Source organism: Carassius carassius, chromosome 15 (assembly GCF_963082965.1).
Source record: "Carassius carassius chromosome 15, fCarCar2.1, whole genome shotgun sequence".
Taxonomy (NCBI): Eukaryota; Metazoa; Chordata; class Actinopteri; order Cypriniformes; family Cyprinidae; genus Carassius; species Carassius carassius.
Window position 1 is genome coordinate 5,307,123 of NC_081769.1, and position 16,684 is coordinate 5,323,806.

Below are 16,684 nucleotides of genomic sequence, written 5' to 3' on the forward strand. Positions count from 1 at the left end.
GCCCGCTTCATATTGGACGCATTATCCGTCAGAATGTAGCTTATTTTATGGCCAACGCCATACTCCTCAACAATGTTGTCAAATGCTGAGGCGATTCGTTCCCCACAGTGCTTCCCTGTGAAACGCCTACAGTCTAGCAAAAATGATTTTAAACTGTAAGAGTCCTTGTCCTTGCAGGCAACATGAGCGGTAACTCCCAGGAAGGACCGAAGCCTCCGGTCAGACCAGAGGTCTGTTGTTATTGCAACATTTGACTGGACTTCCAGGGCTTTGATTATATCACCCTTAACTTTAGTGACAAGGTGAGGTATCCACTTCTCTGTCAAGCTGGTCCTAGACACAGGAGTGTATTTGCTATCCAGGACATTCAGGAAGCGTCTAAAATGTGGATTTTCAACAACAGACAGGGGGAGAGAGCATCCAACCACAAGGTCCTGGAGGATGGACTGGGTGATGGCCTGTTGCCTGGCTGAATTTGGGGAATATAAGTGGACCCTTTGATCAAATGATGAAATTTGAGGCTGTGTGGGGTCAGCTATTGTCATTGATGCTGCAGATCCTGCTTTGTACTCCAAGTACCTACAAAATAGGGGGAAATAAATCTGTAAGACATCTGTTTCTATTTAACTACAACAAACTACTGTATCTTACAAGTACAGTGACATTACATCTATGTGTACAGTCTAAACATCAGGGCCCGTATTCACAAATAATTTTAAGGCTAAAAGTAGCTCCTAACTGGCAAATTTAGGAGCAAATCCTGGGCTTTCGATTGGATAAAAGCCTGGATAAAGGCAGCCAATGTCTAGTCAGGAAAGTTTTGATTGATGGGAGTATTAGCCAACTAAAATCGATTGCAGTGATAGACAGTTTATGCAAGCATATTCGTCAAATTCAAGTGCGCAAAGTTTTCGTTCATTTATGAAGTCTATAGTAATCGATTGGCGAGTTCACGCGTGTGATCATAGGTAACTAAATCTATGGCCGTGAACTTGGCAATCGTCTACTATGGACTTTGACCGAAAACAGGATGTAAATACAGGTATGTGCACTGGCTGAATTAACTTAATTTTTATCCATATCTTTCACATCTACTGCAGTCAGATTCACCGCGTTCACTCTGAAGGAATCACTCACATTGCCATTGGCTGTGCACTTGTAATGACACATCAAGGATGTTAAGAGGCTAAAAGCAGGTTTAAAACTTGCCCTATTGAAGTCAACAGGGTGCAAATTTTAAAAAGAGGATAACATGATGTAGGCAACACCGATTTTTGTCGTTGTTCTCTGTATTGACAGCACTCCAAATGAGCTCAATGTTAAAATTGACCGGAGTTCTCCTTTAAGAGCAGGATCCGACAGTTTTGTCGCTATGGTTACACACACACACACACTGTTGGCGGTGCACTCAAAGTCATCTGTCAGTTGTGCAGTTACCCAAAATCTCCTGAATGAAGTTAAAACCCATCATGTCACTGATATGTGTTTTTTAAATCAAGTGATCAAAGTGCTCGTTGCCTATGCGATCATTGGCACGGATAAAGTTTTCTCGTGTGGCTCGCGGCCTCGCGCACACACCGCACAGTCGTCACTCGAACGCACCCTTCAATCCGTTGTGGATACTCTCTGTTCTGGTGAAATCACGAAACAATGCACACAAACGTGTCTCTGCTTGATATACAACCACTGATGAACATAATCGGTTTTGATGAGGGAAAAAAAAACTATACGCGTGCGGATTAGAAACTAGAACCTCTGACACGATTGGCGAAAGTTCTACCACTGGACCATTAAGAAAAACATTATTCAAATAGGCGAAACGAGTCACACGAAAATTCTCAGCACTTATATATAAGTATATTAGGCTAAGGTTACATCTCATTAAACGACAACATAAACCCCATGTAGCCTACTATTTAAATCGATTGCTGGACAGTGGACATCGTAATGTTATTGTACATATATCTGATATTGCCCCTCCGTATATTAACCAGGCCCACGTATTAATGACGTTCTGTATCCGCCACTGACATAAACATACATGTCCCTAAATAACTTACCACACAAGAACACATGATAAAAAACAACAATAATTCAGCAGATAAATTATCTGTTTGGTCATGGGAGGTTGGAAAGGTTTTACCTCAAAGAGTTTGAAATGGGTAACGTTAGATAGCTTACCTTTCCCTGTGTTTACGCTCCAGGTGTCTGGTGAAGGTTGAGGTGGTCCCGGCTGTCTCTGTCAAGCAGACTTTGCAGAATCTACATTTCGCCGAATGCTTCTTTTTATTTGACGATGCGCAGAAGAACTCATTGTGTTCTACGAAAGCAAATTTTATGACCAAGGAATTCGCTGACATACTACTGACTGACTATAGATGCTGGATCTGTGCTCTTTACGCTTTACGCTACACTCACTGAGGCATAATGTTATGGATGGATGAGCGCCAACGGCTGAGTCACAAAAAAATACATGCATGTGATTGGCTGCATTTGAAGGGCGCGAAATAAATAATAATGTTACATTATCGAACGTTGTGTAGTCGTGGATATTGTTGTGTATTGCTAAATCCCGCGACCACTATGTCGGTCTGAGACAACGAGACCTAGACAAGACCGAGAGGTCCGAGACCAAGACAAGACCAAGACCAAAGACCGTCGAGGCCGTGACAAGACCGAGACCACGTAAAAGTCCCAAGACCGGTCTCGAGACATACATCACTAGCACTCACTCACCTCGTTAATACATCCCTTCATTCTGGTGTTTTCCCTCAACATTTAAACAGGCTCTCATAACCCCACTTCTTAAGAAACCCACTCTTAACCCTACTCTTTTAGAGAATTAAAGACCATTTTCCCATGTTCATCACAGAAAAGCTCAAATGAGTTGTGTTCTCACACAGAACAACCTCCTGGACAGCAACCAATCTGGTTTCAGAAGTGGACATTCGACCAATACTGTCTTGCTTTCAGTTGTGGAAGCCCTAAAACTGCCAAGAGCACCTTCCAAATCTTCTATACTTATTTTGCTTTTGATATGGTGAACTACCAGATTCTCTTGTCAACCCTATTGGAAAATGGCATTTTAGGAACCGCATGCCAATTGTTTGAGTCTTACCTATAAGATAGGTCCTTCAAGCTATCTTGGAGAGGTGAAGTGTCCAAATTGCAACCACTAGCTACTGGGGTGCCTCAGGGCTCAGTTCTTGGACCACTTCTCTTCTCTGTCTAGATGGCACCACTAGGTTCAGTCATTCAGAAACATGGCTTTTCATATCACTGCTATGCTGATGACACTCAACTCTACCCCTCATTCCATCTTGATGATCTGATGATAGCTGCTTACATCTCATCTTGTCTAACAGACAATTCTTGTTGGATCACAGACCATCACCTGCAACTCAACCTGTCTAAGACTTAAGTGATTGTGGTTTCAACAAATCCATTACTTTATCAACATTTCAATTTTTCATGTGGCTACAGTGGTAGAGCATTGCGTTAGCAGCGCAAGGTTGTGGGTTTGGTTCCCAGGGAATACATGTTAGCTAAAAAATGTTAGTTTGAATGCACTGTAAGTCGCTTTGGATAAAAGCGTAACAGCATAAATTGGAATTGAATTGAATTTTACCATCCAGTTAGGCTCATCAACCACAACTCCTTTAAAAACAAATATAAACATTGAAGATGTGTTTGATGATAAGCTGTATTTCTCAGACCACACTGCTAAAACTGCCCGGTGCTGTAGATTTGCTTTATACAACATTAAGAAGATCAGGCCCTTTCTTTCAGAACATGCAACACAACTCCTTGTTCAAGCGCTTGTTCTATCCAGGCTGGACTATTACAATGCTCTCTCGGCAGGTTTTCCAGCCACTTATCTCAAACCTCTACAATTGATCCAAAATTCAGCTGTAAGATTAATCTTTAATGAGCCAAAAATAACGCATGTCACACCTCTGTACATCAAATTGCACTGGCTACCAGTAGCTGCTCAAATTCAATTCATGGCATTAATGTTTGACTACAAAACCTCCACTGGCTCTGCACCCATTTACCTAAATTCATTACTTCGGAGTTATGTTCTGCTTTAGAAGCTAGCGTACTGCAATTGAACAGCATATTACTTTACAATCTCAAAGAGGCACAAAATCACTTTCACTGACTTTTTCATTAACTGTTCCCTCCTGGTGGAATGACCTGCCCAACTCAATCTGAGCAGCAGAGACCTTAGCCATCTTCAAGAAAAAATAATTATCTATATATATTATAACAAAATTTCAAGTGCAACACTTTTGTTTTTGCCCCCATTTTTCATGAGGTTTTTGCCTCCAAAACCCAGGTACAAGCCTTTTTGGGGTTGTTGGGGTACTATCGCTGCTTCATCCCTAACTTCTCCTCCTTAGCAGCTCCCCTGACCGACCTGACCAGGAAGGGGCAGCCGGAGAAGACTCCCTGGGGACACGCCGAAGAGTCATTCCGGCGAGTGAAGGCGACACTCACCTCTGAGCCGGTCCTCCAAGCCCCAGACTTAAAACGCCTCCTACACTTTTGTTTTTGCCCCCATTTTTCATGACCTGAACTCAAAGATCTAAGACTTTTTCTATGTACACAAAAGGTATATTTCTCTCAAATATTGTTCACAAATCTGTCTAAATCTGTGTTAGTGAGCACTTCTCCTTTCCTGTTATAACATATAATCCATCCACCTCACAGGTGTGGCATATCAAGATGCTGATTAGACAGCATGATTATTGCACAGGTGTGCCCTAAGCTGGCCACAATAAAAGGTCACTCTAAAATGTGCAGTTTTATCACACAGCACAATGCCACAGATGTCGCAAGTTTTGAGGGAGTGTGCAATTGGCATGCTGATGGCAGGAATGTCCACCAGAGCTGTTGCCCATGAATTGAATGTTTCTTTTCTCTACCATAAGCCATCTCCAAAGGTGTTTCAGAAAATTTGGTAATTAGGGCTGGGCGATATGGAGCAAAAAATATATCTCAATATATTTTGCTATATCTCGATATACGATACATATCTCGATATCTTTATAGGAAAAATAACCCCCCAAAAACTACTGCAAAAACAAATATGCCAAATATTACATGTTTAGGGCCCTATGAAACGTTTTATTTTTTTCTTCACCATATGTTTTATTGTTACCTAATTCTGTGTTTTAGCATGTGTGTAATTATTTAAATGCATAAAAACAACTTAATTAGTTAAAAAAATTCTTAAAATAACCTTATGTGAAATGTTTTTTTCACTTCAGAAATTCTGTGTATTTACATTTTTCTGGTTATCAAATGAAGGGATAAAACATTCATTTAATTTATCTTTTTAATTAAAAAACTTTATTTTTTGGTAAACAAAGGGGATTTACTATTAAAAATAAAACATGGAAGAAATGTTGTGTGATTATTCCTTAAAAAATTATGTTCGTTTCATTTTAATAGTAGTAGTAGTGGGCTATGTACATTCTGCTGAACAATAGTAATAGATTTCTGGCAAATACTTTTGTTTTGACGGGTTTATCGTTACAGTTCTGTGTATGTGATACTAGAGTCTAGGATGTGATATGACGCTAGTTTTACTCAAATCAAACGGTCAGATGCTCATGAAGTGACTCTCAGTGCAGTTCGGGAGATGTTCCTCATGTGTTCACGTCTTTATTAGTGAAAAGAAATACGCTGAAATCAGCGCGAGCGTCACGCGCACATCCGTGTGTTTAATGAATGAAGATGCGCTTCTGCGCCATTCATTAACACAGACACGCAGAACATGCAGGATTCATATTTAAATAGACTTTTCCAGGTTAATATTTGCAGATATTAGTCCTTATCACGATTTGATGTAAATGCATGACCTACTTTTGATTAATTCAAAAATTTGACAAATTCCGTGACATTCCGCGTTAAACTGTAAATTCAGTTTTTATGACTGGTTTCCGCGATTCCTTCCGCGTTTTCTGCATCGCGGAAATCATTGGGCCATATAGTAGACATATGCCTGCTGTTCGCCCGACGCCTTAAAACCGAAGTATCTCCATTTAATGGAGCCAGTTGTCCTTTTTTTTGTCCTTTTTTTTTAGACTAGTTCTCTACACGCTAGAGGAGGGGGGGCAAAAGCAAGGAGGCGGGGGGCGAGCACAGCACAGAGAAGGCAAAAAAGCAAAGTGCAAGAATCAGAATTAAATATAAACAATATATCGATATATACGATATGTCAAAATCCATATCGTGTTTAAAAAATATCTCGATATATTTTAAATATCGAGATATCGCCCACCACTATTGGTAATACATCCAACTGGCAATTTTCAGTACATTTTACTTCACTTTCCAAATTCGCTTCCACAAATTCAGTGGTTCAAATTCATCAGAAAAGTACCGATCCATGATATCCAGCTGCTCCAGTCACTCACCGGCAGGTGTTTCAAGCAACTGTTGATGAAAACCAAAACCACCGGTAGCACAAGTCATTCATTCATTCATTCATGTTGGTCTTCATCAACAGCCACTAGTGCCAGCTGCTGGTGCGACTGAAGCATTTGGAGATCATGGATCGGTACTCTACTGCTATTCATGCAGTTCCCGGATGTGCAATGCAAAATTTTCTGGTGAATTTGAACCACTGAATTTGTGGAAGGGAATTTGGAAAGTGAAATAAAATGGACCAAAAATTGCCTGTCAAATAATATACATCATATTTTTAAACAGAATATTTCGAAGTGAACTCTAGAAGGTGAATTAATAATTATATTAATTAAGATATATTTTTAAAATAAAAATACAAAGACATCTGTAATTATTTTTCTTCCATAATTCAACATCAACACATTTACTGTAATCAACTAAATCACATAAAATAAATAAGTTTCATGCCTTGAAAATAAACTATATTGTTGATAAACCTAAAACACACCTTTCAAAATCAAAGAGTAATAGTTCCCAAAGTTCAACACAAATCAAACAAAACTTAGCATCAATCAGTACTGTAATAAAATTTCATCAAACAACTTAAGTTCACAAAATTTAAACACAATTGTACAACTTCAAAGCTGATGTAATAATAATAATTATTATTATTATAATTATAAACATAAATTTGAAGCTCTTCCCCATACCAGATTCCCAGGTTCCAGGGACCTGCATGTGCTCTCAGAGATGCACCATTACACTGTTCCCTCCTGGAAACACAACCTAACAGGTTCCAGTTCAGTCACCAATGCTGAACTGCCTTCATTAAGAATTTATGAACAGAGGAACTTCAAATGAATGCTCACTTTTTCTTTACACAACAGAGATTTTGTATGCCCCCCTTTAAATTTTTCCTCTTTCATTGTTTTACTGTATGGATTTTATTAAAAAGCCTATAATTGACGGATTTAATTGATTTAAGGGCAGATTCAATTTTGACAACCTACTGTTTAATCTACTGTATATCCAAAAGTGTTATTTAAATGTTCAAAAGCTTTAAACAATAACTTTTGTATTCCATAACATATCCTGAGAAATATTCACTGCAGTAAAAAGTGTGACCTAACACATTTTAAAGTCAAAAAAAAAAAAATGTCAATTTACTATGCTATAAATTCTTTGTGAAAGAGAAGGGACCATTTTTAAAGTGTTCAAGCAGTTGGTACATACTCAGACATCTAATTCAGCATACAGCCTTCCTCGAGGTCTAATCTCTCTATCGACCAGGTTGAGAGTGTGTGTGTTTAACTGCTTCTAAAAAATTGATTGGTCAAACTGTCTGCTATCTCCTCCATGCAGATGCACATTTCTGCTGAACAACAACATCTCTTGCTGTCTCACACCTTCATCTGTACTAGTGTACGAGGGAATTTCACGGCTAACTACAGTACAAACTTTATAATTGTATTGAACTGAGGAGTTTGAGGAGTAAGTACAACTGGTCTCTGAGAATTTGATGTTAACTCCTTCAGCGTCTCTAAGATGAGACCAGTGATGATTAATTTAAGAATGCTTGGGAAGCACAAGTTCATCTATAATTCATTTAAAATGTATCAGTGTGTATGTCACAGGTCGGAGCGGACCACAGATGTCGTGAGTCACGCCCCTCCCTAGTTTCCACCTCGAGGAGGTCCCAAGAACACCCCAATGACCAGACACACGAGAGACAGTAAGTATTAACACAGCTTTATTAAATTACTAAAAAAAGGTATAGGGAAGGGAGGGGGAGGGAAGCTAAAATCCAACTCTCCAATTGGGGGAGTATCAATCTCAAATCTCTTAGACTCCGTCACGGGAGATCTCGGTAAGTCCTTCACTCCTCTTTCCTTCTGGCTATGTGACGACAATCAGCTTATTCACAAGTGCCCCTTTGGTCTAGCTTGCAGGACAGCTGCCCAGGGCCATCTCCTTTTCCTGGACGTATCAGATACAAGTGGTGAGTATTTAGAGTTTGAATGCACGGTGTATACCTGCTGCTTCCCGTGGCGAACTCCGAGGCGGCCCAGCGGGTTGAACTCCCAGTCGTCCAGATGCTGGTGGAGCTGCACAATGGCTGTTGGGACCCGACTGAGACCGTACTGGTAAGTGTAAGGGAGGTGTGCAGTTTCTGTATCCTGAGTAACGGGTTGACGTGCAGGTAGACACTTCAAAAGGACCTGCTAGATCTGCACAAGAACATACAAGTCAGTATGACAGGACTGGACATGGACGGTGGACAGAGGGGCCACTGGCTCTTCGCTCGGGGCACAGGTAAGTCTGTAGGAAAGACAACTGAGGCTTCACTTGGGCATACAGGCGAACGTACAACACGATATGCTGGCTTTAGCTTTAGGCATAAGGTAAGTACATCAAAGGTAGCTGGGACTTCACTCTGGGCATACAGGCGAATGTACAACACAATATGCTGGCTTTAGCTTTGGGCATAAGGGAAGTACATCAAAGGTAACTGGGACTTCACTCTGGGCATTCAGGCGAGTGTACAACACAATATGCTGGCTTTAGCTTTGGGCATAAGGTAAGTACATCAAAGGTAACTGGAACTTCACTCTGGGCATTCAGGCGAATGTACAACACAATATGCTGGCTTTAGCTTTAGGCATAAGGTAAGTACATCAAATGTAACTAGGGCTTCACTGGGGCATACAGGCGAGTGTACAACACAATATGCTGGCTTTAGCTTTGGGCATAAGGTAAGTACATCAAAGGTAACTGGGACTTCACTCTGGGCATTCAGGCGAATGTACAACACAATATGCTGGCTTTAGCTTTAGGCAAGAGCTTACGGTGAATATACAGGGAAGCAGAAAGGGATGTTACTCACACCTTTTGGGGAAATAGACGTCAGGCGTTCCTTTTCTGAGGTTTACCGACTGCTGATAGGGATGCGAGTCGAAAGCTGCTGCTGCGTTGGGCCGAACACGGCCTCCGCTGATGTCACACACAGGTAAGTTGTTACACCCAAGATGTGCTACACTGGGTGGGTCGGAGTCTTCCCTCTCCTTTCTGCCAACCAACAGGGGCGAACCTTTGAAGAACTCCACAGCAGGTAATAATACACGCACAGCTGATTTCCTCCTCCAGCAGCAAACTCCTCACCATTAATACTTCCCACTATATCCACACTGTTCTTACTTGAATTTGTTTCCCACCTCCGTTACGTGGGGTAGAAGGGTCAGGATGTCATCGATGGCCTCTAATTAGAGATGTTGTTTTCTTCGCCCGCCTCAGTACTCACTTCCTCCACAGGATTTCGTCGGGCCTGAAAGGGTGGTTTTTGACGACACAAATACAGCACAACACTGCAATTTTCAAGTGTATACACTCACAGCAAAGGACAAAGGCTCACCCACTTGCACTCCACACACTCTTGGTGAATTTAGGGTCAAACCCCCCGTCTGACCAAAGACTCGTCCTGGAAATCGTGGGAACACTGATGCAAAGAATATTCAGATTTAAACGTCGCCACCACGACACCCCAACGTCTTCTCTCACTCCTGATCCCGGCTCACCCACAATCCTCCTCCACGGTTGGGCCGCTCACTTACTATGCCAAAAACTCACAAAAAGGCTCACAGATAGTTCACTCCAGATAATTATGCTGCTGTACGATGGTTTGGAGTACTCACACCGTTACTAACACGAGGTCTCTTTTCCCTCTTCTTTCCAGCTCCTGGATACTTCTCCTGCTGCCACGTGACCTGTCCAAAAAGGGCCTCCTTCAGCGATATTTCCGGTGAGTCTTCCTGTTCTCGACCACTCAGAATTCGTTACACATGTCCATAGAGCATTTCACAGTTAGATAGACATCCCAATATACTCAGCCCGGTTTCTGTTTCTGCCAAACCCTTGTCTCCGTCTTCGCCCAGCCAACAATATTCCTCCGCCTTCTTTCCGCTGCCCTTGCCCAAACACTCCAACTCACTCGCCGTATCGGCTGGAATAAACAACTCCTCTCTGCAGTTTCTGAGGCCCTCTTTATACTCCTCCCTCTCTCCACACTGCCCAATCCACGATCGCCCCGTTCATCTAGCCACCTGCGATCAATGAAACCCTAATTTCCTTCCCCGGAGTTCCCGGAAGTAACCGGTGTTTGAGGATTATGGTCTGGGCGGAACCAATCTCTGTTCTTTTAGTTCCGCCCTTACAAAGTCACTCCGTGACATCCTCCCCCGCCAATCCGTTCTAGTCCCTAGAACGTCTCTCTGCCCACTCACCGTAACGTGCAGGAGGGCGTCCTCGGTTCTCTCGGTGGGACCGCCGAGGTGGAGAAGCAGGGCCAACTCTGGCAGGAACATCCACAGGGCCCCTTGGGACCACTCGGGCGGGCACATTCACAGGGCCCCTTGGGACCCCAGCCCATCCCCCAATCCACGGGGCTATGGGCGCCGGCGCTCTTGGAGCCTCCTCCACGGGTCTAGGATAATTTGGACAGGGGCGGATCATGTAACGGTGGACTACTCGGTCCGGCCCGGCCTTCCCTTCTGGGCGAATCGTATACACGGGTTGTCCAGACCGCTGCTGGCCTTGGATCACATATGGAGTGGTCTCCCACCGGTCACTCAACTTTCCTTTACCTTGTCGCCTGTGGTCCCGCACCAGTACTCTTTCTCCAGGGAGTAGGGGGGCCGATCGTATAGCCGCTTGTTCTTATCTCCAGCCACTCGTATCCGCTTGGTGACCTGCTCATAAGCAAAATGGAGGCGTTGATGATGACGGCCCACCCACTCTGTCAGGCCCACCTCTTCCTCGGCCATTGCTGTTCCCAACATCAGATCGGTTGGCATCCGCACATGTCTGCCAAACATTAGATAAGTCGGGGCATACCCCGTAGTACTGTGTACGCTGTTATTCTATGCCTGGATTAGATTTGGCAAGGCACTCACCCAGTCATTCTGATGATCCCGGTCCAAGGTGCCCAGTAGGCCCAGCAGGGTCTGATTAAACCTCTCGCACACCCCGTTACCCTGGGGATGGTAGGAAGTAGTGTGGTTCTTCGTACACCCATACAGTTGGCACAGCTCCTTTATCACCCGAGACTCAAAGTTAGGTCCTTGGTCCGAATGGAGGAACTCGGGGCATCCGAACGGCTGGAAGACAGCCCTCCACAAGGCTGTGGCGGTGGTGTTAGCCATCTGATCTAGGGTAGGAACAGCCCAAGCATATTTCGTAAACAAATCAGTGATCACAAGAATGTTCTGGTAACGGTCCATGGGTCGGCCCAGCGTCAGGAAGTCCATAGCTACAATGTGGAGAGGGGCATTTGCGTTTATGGGGACCATCGGTGCTCTGGCCTCTTGCCTGGATTTAAATAGAGTACATCGGGGGCACGCCTGGATGAAAGCACTAACTGATGCTTCTAGTCCTGGCCAATAGAAGTGTCGGCGCAGAAGGGACACCGTTTTCTCCTGTCCTTGGTGTCCCAGCTGGTCATGGTAAGCCGCTAATAAAGTTCGTACCTGATTTTCTGGTACCACAATCTGGCAGATCTCCTCATCTAGCCCCAGATCTCTGATGATTCTGCACAGCACTCCGTCTCTCAACTTGAGCTTCGTCCACTGCCCCAGCAACTTCCGTCCTGTTCCAACTTGGGCTTGTCTTTCCGCCGGCGTTGGCCTTCGGCCCTGTTCCAGCCATTGACTCAGGGTCCTCACCTCTCTGTCTCCCTGTTGCCTCTCCCTCCATCGGCGGGGCTCCCATCCTCAACTCCCGGGCACCACCTCTCGCTGTCCTTCAGGCGGTTCCACCACGCCTACCATATACCCCTCCTCTCCTTGGTCCGATACTGGACCTGATGGACTCAAGTTCCCCACCGCCGGGAGTCTCGCCCAGGCCGATACTGAAGCTGGTAATCATAATTCGCTAACTGGGCCACCCACCGCTGCTCCACAGCCCCCAGCTTCGCTGTCTGTAGGTGCACAAGCGGGTTGTTATCGGTGACCACTGTTACCTGAGTGCCCCAGAGGTAGTCTTTGAATTTTTCACTGAGTGCCCACTTCAATGCCAACAACTCCAGTTTGAAGGAACTATAATTGGTATTGTTCCTCTCTACGGGATGAAGACTCCGACTAGCATACGCGATGACCCGTTCCACTCCCTCCTGCCGTTGGGCTAGTACTGCCCCCAAGCCGAGGTTGCTGGCATCTGTGTAAAGAACAAAGGGTTTAGTGAAGTCCGCGTAGGCTAAAATTGGGGCTTGCAACAGCTCCTGCTTCAGCCGTTGAAAGGCAGTCTCACACTCGGGACTCCACGTAATGGCCGGGGACCCGCGGCCTCGAGGGCGTCCCGTCCCGGACAGCAGCCGATTCAAGGGTTTTGCGATCTTAGAAAAATCTTTGATAAACCGTCGATAGTATCCTACAAAGCCCAAGAATGATCTCACTTGCCTCATGGTCTTTGGGGCACTCCATTCTCGTACTGCTGCTACCTTTTCCGGGTCCACAGAAACCCCGCGGCACTCACACAGTGGCCCAAAAACTTGACCTCCCTCCGCAGCAGGTGGCACTTGTCTGGTTGGAGCTTCAACCCATACCTCTCCATCGCCTGAAAGACCTTCTCCAGATGTTGCAGATGGGATTCAAAGTCTGGGGAATAGACAATCACATCATCAAGATATACGAGTGTGGACTCCATCAACTGACTTCCCAAACACCGTTGCATGAGCCGCTGGAACGTGGATGGGGCGTTACAAAGGCCGAAGGGCATCCGGTCCCATTCAAAAAGACCAAACGGGGTCGTGAAGGCGGTCTTTTCCCGGTCTACCTCTTCCACCTGCACCTGCCAATATCCGCTGGCCAAATCCAATGTGGAGTACCAAGCTGATTTCGTTAAGCTGGCGAGTGAGTCTTCAATTCTAGGTAATGGAAAGGCATCCTTCTTAGTCACTTGGTTCAGTTTTCGGTAGTCGACACAGAACCTCCAGGCCCCTGTATTCTTCTGCACCAGTACAAAAGGAGCCGCCCACGGGCTGCTGCTTTCTCGAACAATCCCTTGGTCGAGCATACCTTGCAGCAGAGTCCGAACCTCAGTATATAAGGTAGGTGGTATCGGGCAATATCTCTCACGACTGGGTCCGGCTTCTCCCGTGGGGATCCGATGTTTCACTATGTTCGTACATCCGTAATCTTCATCATGGGCAGAGAAGACATGCTGCCACTTCCTTAGAAGGTCCTGTAGCTTATGTGTCTGAGTCTGCTCCAATTCCTCTCCTCGTAGGGATTCGCCCAATAGATGGCCGGGCACTTCTTCCCCAGCCGTCCTGGCGGGCGAGTCTACTTGAGTCAGGCCCACTTCGACCACTGTAGGGCATACCTGGCGGAAACTCACGTCCCTTTCTTCTCGCACTTGATGGGGCTCCACCATCGTCACTCTTGCCAAACGTTGGTGTTTGTGTAGATGTATGGCACAGGGCTTCTTATTTCGTACCTTTACCGGAACTCGTCCTCGGCGGACCACCGCCAGTCCTCGGGCCACTTCCACATCCTGACAATCCAAATGGGGCTCTACCAGTACCCAGCCTTCCGGCCCGTGTTCTTGTTGGGGGACCCTTACCCATACTATGGCCTCACTTCGGGCCGGTACGGACAGTGCATAGCGGCAAGCTACTCGACCAGTCTCTTCCCGGCCCCTCCGGACCCTGGTCATCTGGACCCGGCGACAATCAGCCACAACACGTTCCCATTCTTGTCGTTCTGCAGGCGGTATTTTCTGAGCGGGCTTAGCCCGAAATAATTCCTCCCAACACTCAGAGAGGACGTTCATACCTAGGAGGGCTCTATGAGTTCCCAAGCAGTGGTCTTGGACGATAATCACTCCTTTCTGGGGCACGACAACTCCGTGAATTTCCAAGTCCGCTAGTCTGTAGCCAATACAGGGGATGTCTAACCCATTTGCTCCCTTCAGGGTGAGCCAGGGGGCCTCTGTTCCTTGCACGTTCTGTTTCCCAAACAACTCTTGTGACAGACTCTCAGAAAATAGGGTGACTTGTGATCCAGTGTCAACGAGACAACGTACCTTGATGCCACCCACTTGGACCTCCACCACAGGGCTATGCCCAATCATCTTGTCCTTCGAGCCAGCTTCTATAGATGGGGCATCCAAGGGGGTCCCGACCACACGACCCACTGTGGCCGGTCAACCTAAAAACCCCCCTCCGAGCCTCTTCGGGGACCACACTGTCGACTGTAGTGGCCCGGTTCTCCGCAACGGTTACAAATCGGTCGCCCCTGTTCATCCCACTCGAATCGAGGGCGGGTAGGCCGGCTAGGTCGCCTTCCTGGGTCTCGGCCACCATCTGAATACACACGGTCTCGGGGGGCAGACCTTACCTCTTGCCTCGAAGTGCCGCGTCGCAGTTCCTCCAAAAGGGTCTTAGATAACTCCGTCATTTGTTCATGGACATCTTTGAGGAGTTCCAACTTCAGGGCCTGTTTCCAGTCTGCTGCTTCTGGAACAGCCGTTGCAGTGCCACTTACGGCCGCACATACAGGGGGGTCTTTTACTTCAGCCTGATAGATCTCCAGAGCCACCGCCTCCTTCTTCAGGTCCTCGAATGTAAGCTCAGGATCTCTTCGGAACTGCACTAGCAGGCTCTGTCATACTGGGCCTTCTCTCAATCCCAGCAGAAATTGGTCTCTCAACAAGGCCTCTCCGTCCCCAAGACCATGATCTTGACGTCCTTGTAGCCTCGTAAACTGCTCTCGCAGTCGCAGTGCAAAAGCTCTGATAGGTTGTCGGGGGCCTTGTTTACAGTTAAAGAACTGTGCTCTAAGGACAGCTACTGGGGTGGTATCGCCATATTGTTCCGTCAAGAACTGGAAGACGGTTTGAGCGGTGGCTCGGACGGTTTCTGGGGCGGCCTGGACTTCCCGCCATGCTTCCCCCTCTAGAGAATTAAGAACAAATTGCAGCTGCTGTGCCGCACTCAACCCTTGAATCCCGGCCAAATATTCGATCTGAGCTTTCCATTCGGCTAATCGTACTTCAGACTCAGTTCCGCCGTACTTCTGGATCCAGGGGTTCCCCATAAACACTGGCATGACTCGGGGTAGGGCCTCTGGTAGCTTGTTGTCAGCCATTGGGGAACCTTGGTCACTCAACCCGAGGTGAAACCCTGCCGACTACGCCAAAATCTGTCACAGGTCGGAGCGGACCACAGATGTCGTGAGTCACGCCCCTCCCTAGTTTCCACCTCGAGGAGGTCCCAAGAACACCCCAATGACCAGACACACGAGAGACAGTAAGTATTAAAACAGCTTTATTAAATTACTAAAAAAAGGTATGGGGAAGGGAGGGGGAGGGAAGCTAAAATCCAACTCTCCAATTGGGGGAGTATCAATCTCAAATCTCTTAGACTCCGTCACGGGAGATCTCGGTAAGTCCTTCACTCCTCTTTCCTTCTGGCTATGTGACGACAATCAGCTTATTCACAAGTGCCCCTTTGGTCTAGCTTGCAGGACAGCTGCCCAGGGCCCTCTCCTTTTCCTGGACGTATCAGATACAAGTGGTGAGTATTTAGAGTTTGAATGCACGGTGTATACCTGCTGCTTCCCGTGGCGAACTCCGAGGCGGCCCAGCGGGTTGAACTCCCAGTCGTCCAGATGCTGGTGGAGCTGCACAATGGCTGTCGGGACCCGACTGAGACCGTACTGGCAAGTGTACGGGAGGTGTGCAGTTTCTGTATCCTGAGTAACGGGTCGACGTGCAGGTAGACACTTCAAAGGGACCTGCTAGATCTGCACAAGAACATACAAGTCAGTATGACAGGACTGGACATGGACGGTGGACAGAGGGGCCACTGGCTCTTCGCTCGGGGCACAGGTAAGTCTGTAGGAAAGACAACTGAGGCTTCACTTGGGCATACAGGCGAACGTACAACACGATATGCTGGCTTTAGCTCTGGGCATAAGGTAAGTACATCAAAGGTAGCTGGGACTTCACTCTCGGCATACAGGCGAATGTACAACACAATATGCTGGCTTTAGCTTTGGGCATAAGGTAAGTACATCAAAGGTAACTGGGACTTCACTCTGGGCATTCAGGCGAGTGTACAACACAATATGCTGGCTTTAGCTTTGGGCATAAGGTAAGTACATCAAAGGTAACTGGGACTTCACTCTGGGCATTCAGGCAAATGTACAACACAATATGCTGGCTTTAGCTTTAGGCATAAGGTAAGTACATCAAATGTAACTAGGGCTTCACTGGG